An 8,076-nucleotide genomic window follows, 5' to 3' on the forward strand; every position below is an offset into this window, starting at 1 on the left:
GCATAGCGAAATTCAAGCAATGGATATTTCGGGGCACGCGCTTGGTTAAGGATTTTTAACAGTTCTCTGAACGAGAATTGTCTCCCATTCTACTATCTCGCTTTTGCCCCAAATTCCCTTACTAAAGGGTTAATTAGTACAATTTAGGTAATCAGTCATCTGGTCACATTAGTCGCAAACTCTCCTCTAGGGGATGTCAGCCTGACCGTGTAACGCAAGTGTAAAAACGACATCTGTAGAGGGTTAAAAAACTGTATGATGAGGCATGGGTCATTACATGAATTTGTTGCTGCATGGCCGAACATAGCCACCAAGGCGCTATAAAAAAAAAGATGAAAGAAAGAAAGAGAACGTGAACAGGTTCATGTATTAAAAATATGTCCAATCTCTCTTTGTGGCTCACGGCCATCTTTCGCTTGGTTGAAGAAGAAGCAGGTATGTGTACATTGCTGATAGCCGACTGGCACTTATCATAACGTGTCGTAAATTGCAAACGACGCTTGGTGACGGTTACGTTATAGTCTAGGTAACAAAATCGTATGGTGATCAAACGAACAGGGCGCGTCCTCATACTAACAATGACCTCGAACCAGACAGTGTCCTCAGCATTCCAGTCCTGTTCAGAACATATTTCATGTAGAGTGCATTCAAATGAAATTCACTCTAAACACGAAGAGAATGTTACAAAGCATATGCAATGTTGATGTTGGCGAAAGAAAAGGGTCAAGCAAGTCAAGCAAGCGCAACGATCAGCCGCGCTTGCTTGACTTTTATGGAATAGAAGAATCGCTAAGCGTAATTAGAGGACGTTTAACTAAAATTCGTTGCGCTCGGGTGAAGCCTTGATACCCACTCCTAACGCCCCCATCAATTTTGATTGCACATGTGCACTCGCCTGGCCGTTGATATCCCGCAGAGGAGACGGTGATATAGTTCCTCTCGTTGCTGCTTCCCTCTCTTGTGGTCAGGTACAGTGTGCGCTGGGTGCTGCAATATGGAAATAGTTAGATAAAATAATGCAACAAATACACAGACCTTCCAAGTGAAAAAGGCACGCTCACTTACTACTCACGCTTGTCGTCGTACTCGCCCATGTACGTCAAAAGCGTATGGTTATCGTTTCTATTAAGGATTCTTGTATAGCTGCAGAGGTTGTGTTTTTCAGTCGGGCGGTATGTCCGCCGCAGCAAAAAGAACACCTCGGACCTTCCTAACGCCTGGAAACGTGGAGTATGAACAGAAGGTGAAGTGAGTTGTGCATTGAAGGTACACGACAGAACTTCATGATGCAGTAAAACGGGCAAGTTTCAAGTTTTAGAACAGATCAGACCATTGTCACGAATAAAGTTGTGTGTGCTAATCCTTGCAAAGTCCTTGTTGCCGTTGCGAAACAACAAGTTTACGTTATCTGCTACTGCTACGTAGTGTGCGCGGTAGTTTACAGTAACTTGCACATGGCCTACAATGTTACGGGCTCATGGAGGGTGCGCCCGCCACATGTGCAGATTCACCTGGATGATAAGTAGATGTGCAGACGCGCAGACGCCCTACCCTACGGGCAACAACAACAACAACCTTACTGTGAGATGATGAATGGAGAGTTTGGTCGTCAGGGGAAATACTCTACCCCTTTGTTGGTTGTGATATGGGGAATGAAATAATGAGCTCCTTCACCATAAGGCTCGAAGTGCAGCCTACGCTGAGACACGTACGTCTCCAGCTTGTGATCTGGACACATACGTTCCTTACTGCAGGAAGACTGGTATAGCACGTCTATGTGCTTCTCAGCGGGATACATATGCGTTTCATAATGCAGAAAGACTGACAACACGTCGGTGGGCTTGTCAGCAGGGCATGCGTGTTACTTACTGCATGAAGACAGGTGAAGCACTTCGACAGTGCGCAATCTCAGATGACGTAGCTTGCGTCACCTGTATTCCGGCGTCTGAATGACTAGGACACTCCGACTATTCGCCATCTTCCCTTGCGCTAAAACACACTCCTCCCTCAAACATTAGAGAGTTTTAATATACCGCTACAGGGATCCCTAGAGGGGAGCAATACACTCTAAATAATTTTACACCTTAAAGGGTGTAAAAGAACATGTGCATGGCGCACACCTTTTAAGGTGTAACGGAACACCATCAAGAAATCAAGGGTGTAATTGTATGGAAGGGTGTAATGTAACCTGCAAACCATAGAAGAGGCAGCTGGAAATTATTACAGCTTCACTGCGAAAATACAGTGTTTCTAGCTTTTACAGAAGGCACATGCTTTGTACTTTGGAGTGTCATTGTGGCTATCTTAGCATCACTCTTCGATCACAGCCATGCAAAATATTCTTTAAAAAGTCAAGAATATACTTTTCTCACACTGAACTTGTAATACTTTCCAGGTATACTACTCAGCTGTACCCTGTGTGAAGCAAAAAAAGGACATTGCAGACACATGTTGCACAGCACACACATGTTATAGGTGATTGATGTGGGTATATGCGGGCATCATACATATCAGACACAATCACAGGAACTGAATAGTTATGCTGTTATTAGGCTGACATTATGCCATGCAGCATACATATCCTACATTACGTAGGCATAAAGGTATTCAAACGTATCACTTAATGCAGCTTTATCACATAGTAGTAATTTTATATTTTCCAGTCATCTAACCTTGAGGGGTTAGATGACAGTACCAAATGTTGAGTAACTGTGCATTTGGTCTTTATATCACAACTTGTACCACAAGCACTCCAACACTACACAAGAAGAGGAATACATTTAGCCTGTGTAATGGAGCTTGTCCCACCTCCAAATACACCCTCTGTTGCACCCTCATCACACCCTCCTGACAATGTCTCATAAAAGGGTGTAATTCACCATAGTTACACCCTCGAAAATTTTCAAGCCAAGGTTCTAGGGTGTAAAATAGGTGTAATACATGAGAATACACCAATTTTACACCTTTAAAGGTGTGAAAATATTTAGAGTGTACGGTGCGTGGTTCTGTGTTGAGAAGAGAGCCGAGTACAAAAATGGGAGCAGTTTATGCGCTTATTAGAAATGAGTATTCCAGGCAAATCGATGACGGTGGAGGATGTAACCCAGATGGGGAAGGCCACCTCGCGTTCTTGATTACTTAAGGCAAAAAAAAAAAAAAAAAGAAACAGAAGACGGCGTTAGCACAAACTGAAATATTTGTTGTTGCATTGAGTGCGGTAAGACCAATTTATATAGAAGTAAGCGTGCGGTGATATGTTTCTTTTCCCCTCAAAAGCGCAATGGTTTCGGCTGCTAAAGGTGTAATTATTCCTAAAAAAAAAAAGGCTCTGTTGGGTACTCTGGTAGACTCATTTAAAGGCAGCTTATATCAAATACTCGAGTCATGAAACGTACCAGCGAAATGCTTAAAGACTCCTCGCCTCATGATAAGAGCGTTCCTTTCTATAGCCAGGAATACTTCCCTGCGTTGATGAAAAACAAGGCGGCTTCCTTTGCTGGAGAGCAAATCTGTGTTTTCCTGCACCGTCTAGGCAAGGCTACTGAATGGCGTGTCGATACCCTTCGCGCAGCAGGTCTGTACATACAGTATCACGAAAGATAATTGAGGAAGATATTACATATTCGGGGGAATTTCCTCTGGTCTTCTGTACTTTCTAAACCGATGTTCGTTTTCATTCTACGGTAAGTCAGCTGAACGTTAATATCTCTCGGACGACACTTACGGGTGTGTAATTTGGGGCGGCGGGACCCCCGTAAGGAAAGTTCAGGGAGGGTGGGGGGCGCCCCAACGCCGAAGCACAAGTAAGGGGTGACCTCTCCCCTCCCTCTCCCACCTTCCGACGCCCCTGTCATGCGTGATCCTCCACATCTGTGCACGAATTCAGGCACCATTCTTTTTGATGCCGTATATAGACCTTTCGACCCGTTTACGTTAGCCACACTTAAACTTTCTTACCTCCGATATGTCCCTGTTTTTTGCAGCGGCATACTGACATGCGATAAAACAAAGCGCTAGGGCCAACGGCTTGAGGTACATCATCGCTCTTCAGGATCGCGTTGTAAATCAGCCCGATGCACGGCATCATTTATACTCCGTTTCCAGGCACTACGTGTCTACAAGAACGAATCATGTGTGTTACGATCATTCAGAGTAATTCAATTAAAATGCGTTTCCGCTGGATAAGGGTGAAATATAACGTTGTTCTGAATGGAGGCAAAATAATGACACTGTGTACTTGATAAGACTGATTCAATTACGTTATACTTCCTAATATGAAAGGAGCGATGGCAACAACGTTAGCATTTGGCGGAAACTGCTCAGGTTCACAGCTACCTTAGGTCATCCCATTGTTTCTGACCGCTTAGCAACGTCAAACCGACGGGGTAGACCTAATCAACCGTGGTGTTTATAACGCGAATGCATTTCAGTGGAATTGAAATGATTATAGGTTCTGCGAAGCCGTATCTCCGTCGTAACACACTAGTGGTTGTTCGCGTGAAAACAGCTCTAAAGATGTGCTGAACATACTCTTGTACCATCTCCGACGCCTGAGTACGTGCCTGGGTACATGCTCAGTTATCTGTGTCGAACTTTATCTTCAAATGTTGTATATTGCACACAGCGTGTACAGTGCCATGACACATGATATTTACAACTAGACAACTAGTGCTGATGCCACAAACAAATGCATTGACCTGCGAAATTTCAGAAAGATTTTTGAAAAATTTCTTCTGGACTGCCTGCGCTTCCATTGAAGACCCCATAGTTGAGTCGACCTCAACAATGTTGCATATCTCCATTTTTTTATTTTTCAATCAATCAGTCATGTTGTATGTCGATCTCGCCTTCTTTCTTGCTTTTGTGGTTTTAATGCGGTATCATTATTCCGCTACCTCCTCGAAAATTCCTGTAGTCTGCGCTGAAAGGAGGGTAGAGTAGAGTATTCGCTGCTAGTCCCTCAACTCAGCTCGGACGATAGATGGCGCCACGGGGACCGTGGGCGAAGAAACGCTTATGCCAGAGTACTCAAAGTGACACCTCCCTCCTGTTTGCTAGGTGAGGTTATCACGAGGCAGCTGCGGGCTACATTGGAATGCTGCGTTGTACTAGGTAAGTTCAGCAAACCGTAAGTAAGGTTATCGTCCCTACAGCAGCCAATTACAGCCGTGTGTGACTCAGAATCTTATCCAGTGATTGGTTCCAGTTGATACGGTTTGCAAGAACTCTGTGTTACGTCTTGCAAGCGAGATTGCCAAGGCGTGAGAGCGGCGTTTTTGCTTCGACGTGGCGTGGGCCTGCCGACACGAACAGACATACCGACTACTACCAACTTGGCCAGTCGTGCATCTTGTTGATGAATAAACTAGCGTTCTCGGAGTTCCCATGTTGGCGGCCGTTGTCTACCCGTCGCAGTAAATCCAGTTAGACCTGTCGTCCTCCACACAGGTTTAACGTGAATGTTTGAGATAATTAAAATAAATGGCTCTCGAAATACACGGCAAAAAATACAGTGTGCATCATTCGCGCGAGGTGCCTGCCACCGGCAACGGCACGACAATCGACAATCAGTTTTATTGTGAACTCCACGCACTGGGTCATACTGATACCGTAAAGCATATCAGCGCTTGTTTTTATGCAACAGTATTATTCTGGTACGAGCACATTCGTAGCGCGGGACACACAAGGACAAGGGTGAAGGAAGTTGTCCTCTCGCCGCCGCTTATAGTCGAAACATGTTTTGTCATTACTACCATCGAAAGTTTGCAGCAGCAGTGCATTGTAACAACAACGTGTGGAACATTTAAAACGCAGCCAAAAAACCACTATGTTCAATATGGCTGCACTGCACTGCTACTGCAACTGCCTGACGCGACTATAGCGCGTTCGAAGTTCAAATTCAGCAATAGTGACTAGTTCACTTGCCTGAAGATGCTACAAAAAAAACAAAAAAAAAAACGTTCCACTTTAAGATCATGTGTTACCGCTAATCTAGGCGTATCGTTTTATTTTTATGACGCTTCTTTTGTTTTTCACAATTTAAATCATATCCTGGAGGGGGGGGGGGGGGAGGGGGTCGTATGGATTCGAGGGGTCTGTCCACGTAGATTAGCGACACGTTGCTTGGGAAATGGATGAAACGTAGCCTTGTTGGCCAAAAAGCAGAAATAAATGCATAAAAACGCACCTAAGAGATCTTTCATTTCATTAAAAAGTATCATTTTTAGTATCTACCTATAATTTTGTAGCATATTATAACCTCGAACCGGTTCGGAACCGGTTTTCAGCCTTTGAATCGGTTAACCGAACCGTTATATGTGAATTCCGGAGCTAAACCTTGTGGGAACCTGTGTTTCCACAACCTCGGGGCGCCAGCCCGTCCGTTCCGTCACCAAGGAAGACACAGCAAGCAAAAGGTTCAAACAACAAAGGTTTATCTCATACCTTGTTAGTCACACAGGCGTGATCCCAACCGCACAGCCTCGTCAAACCTAAGTCACGCGAACCACACGCGCCGTGTGCCTATATCCCCCTCACCCGCCACGCCCATCTCCTACGTCGCTCACACATTCGCCACCTTGCGGCAACAAAACCGAAAAGAAAGAAGTGCCCACACTCCCCCACCCTCAAAGTGTCCAACCGTCTATAGTTCGTCATCCGGCATGTCCAGGACTACGTCCTCATCTGTCCTGCGAGGGAAGGACGCTACGAAAACACCGGGTGTCGTCCGGGTTGGGGCTCCGGGAGCACCATTGGGGCCAAAAGGTCCGGGGTTGACGAGTAGGTCAGGGCGGTAACGTTGAATGGTGGCGATAGCGGAGGAAATGTCAACAGGACACCGGGTAGCGTCCAGTTTGGCGAGATGAAGCTGGCTTCGACGATGAGTGCGACGGTGTAACTCGGGAACGCCACACAGCTGGCACAACTGTCGACGCTCATCCTCTGAGAGCGGGATTGGGGGATCGTTGGGGTGCCTATCTGCCAACGTTAACCCCCGGAAGAGAAGCGGCACTCTGCTGGGGTCTTCCCCTCGAAGAGGGCGAGGCTGCGACTGCCACTTGGACCGGGAAGCCCATCCTACCGGACGTCCAGCGGAGACCACCGTCCACGTGGACACCGATCTTCGTAAAGGTGTCCCAGAACCCGGCCTCGATGGGGAACGGGAACGTCTTGAAGACCCCCCAGGCTCAGCAACGGATCTTGGGTAGCCAGAGGCTTTCCGACCACGCATGTTCCCACGAGAAGACATTGCACCTGCGAGAGGGCAGAAGGGGAGTACGGTGAGAAAGCTATTTCAAACCGCGAGAGCCTGAAAAGGCTCTCCCCCAGAAGATTATAGTTGAAGACTGCGAAACAGAAATCACACTAAGAAAGACCAAGTATTCAAGAGCACTAGGATTTAGCGACTAGGATAGTGGCAGCTACGTGCGCCGCCTGCGGGGACGCAAACTGTAGCGCCTGGAAGGTCCGGGAACAGGATCCTGGTCCAGGTCTAGAGGAGGAAGCTGACCGTCTGCTTCTTCACTCTCGGGGTCTCGGAGGTGGTAAGTCTTCAGGTCCGAGATATGTACTGGCCCCGTTTCTTTCTCCCGTGTCACAACGACAAAGCCTGTAAGTGAGGCCGGAGGAGCACGCACTTACCTCGAAGGGGCCATCCCACCTATCTGCAAGCGAAGCTGCAAAGCCACGTGACGCATCACTAAGCGGGTGAGTCCGTCGAAGGACAAGATCACCGACGCTGTAGGTGAGATTCCGTCGTCCACGGTTGTACTGGCGAGCCTGGTCCAACCTTGCGACGTCCAAGTTCTCCCGAGCCGTCCGAGCTGCGATGTCCAGTCGGCTCTGGAGGTCCTCAGCGTACCTTGAATAAGGAGGCTGGGTACTGCCATCCCGGAGGTCCAGGGCATTCTCTACTGGAAAAGGAGCCTCTCGTCCCAAGTTCAGGAACGCCGGGGTGAAGCCTGTCGATCTGTTGACCGTCGTCCGTGTAGCGAACGCCAGCTCAGTCAGGCGAAGATCCCAATCACGGTGGTGCTGACTAGTAAAAGCAACCAACATCATCTTCAGGTTCCGATT

General features: G+C 47.2%; 1 long non-coding RNA gene across 1 annotated transcript; it reads right to left on the reverse strand.

Moving 5' to 3' along the window:
* Positions 1–897: 897 nt before the first annotated feature.
* On the reverse strand, positions 898–6,536 carry LOC135393388 (uncharacterized). The gene is made up of 3 exons (XR_010422606.1): positions 6,445–6,536; positions 1,066–1,217; positions 898–987 (listed from the first exon to the last, which is right to left on the reverse strand). It is a non-coding gene; the product is annotated as an uncharacterized LOC135393388 (long non-coding RNA).
* Positions 6,537–8,076: the final 1,540 nt, after the last annotated feature.

Source organism: Ornithodoros turicata, chromosome 4 (assembly GCF_037126465.1).
Source record: "Ornithodoros turicata isolate Travis chromosome 4, ASM3712646v1, whole genome shotgun sequence".
In the NCBI taxonomy this organism is placed as follows: domain Eukaryota; kingdom Metazoa; phylum Arthropoda; class Arachnida; order Ixodida; family Argasidae; genus Ornithodoros; species Ornithodoros turicata.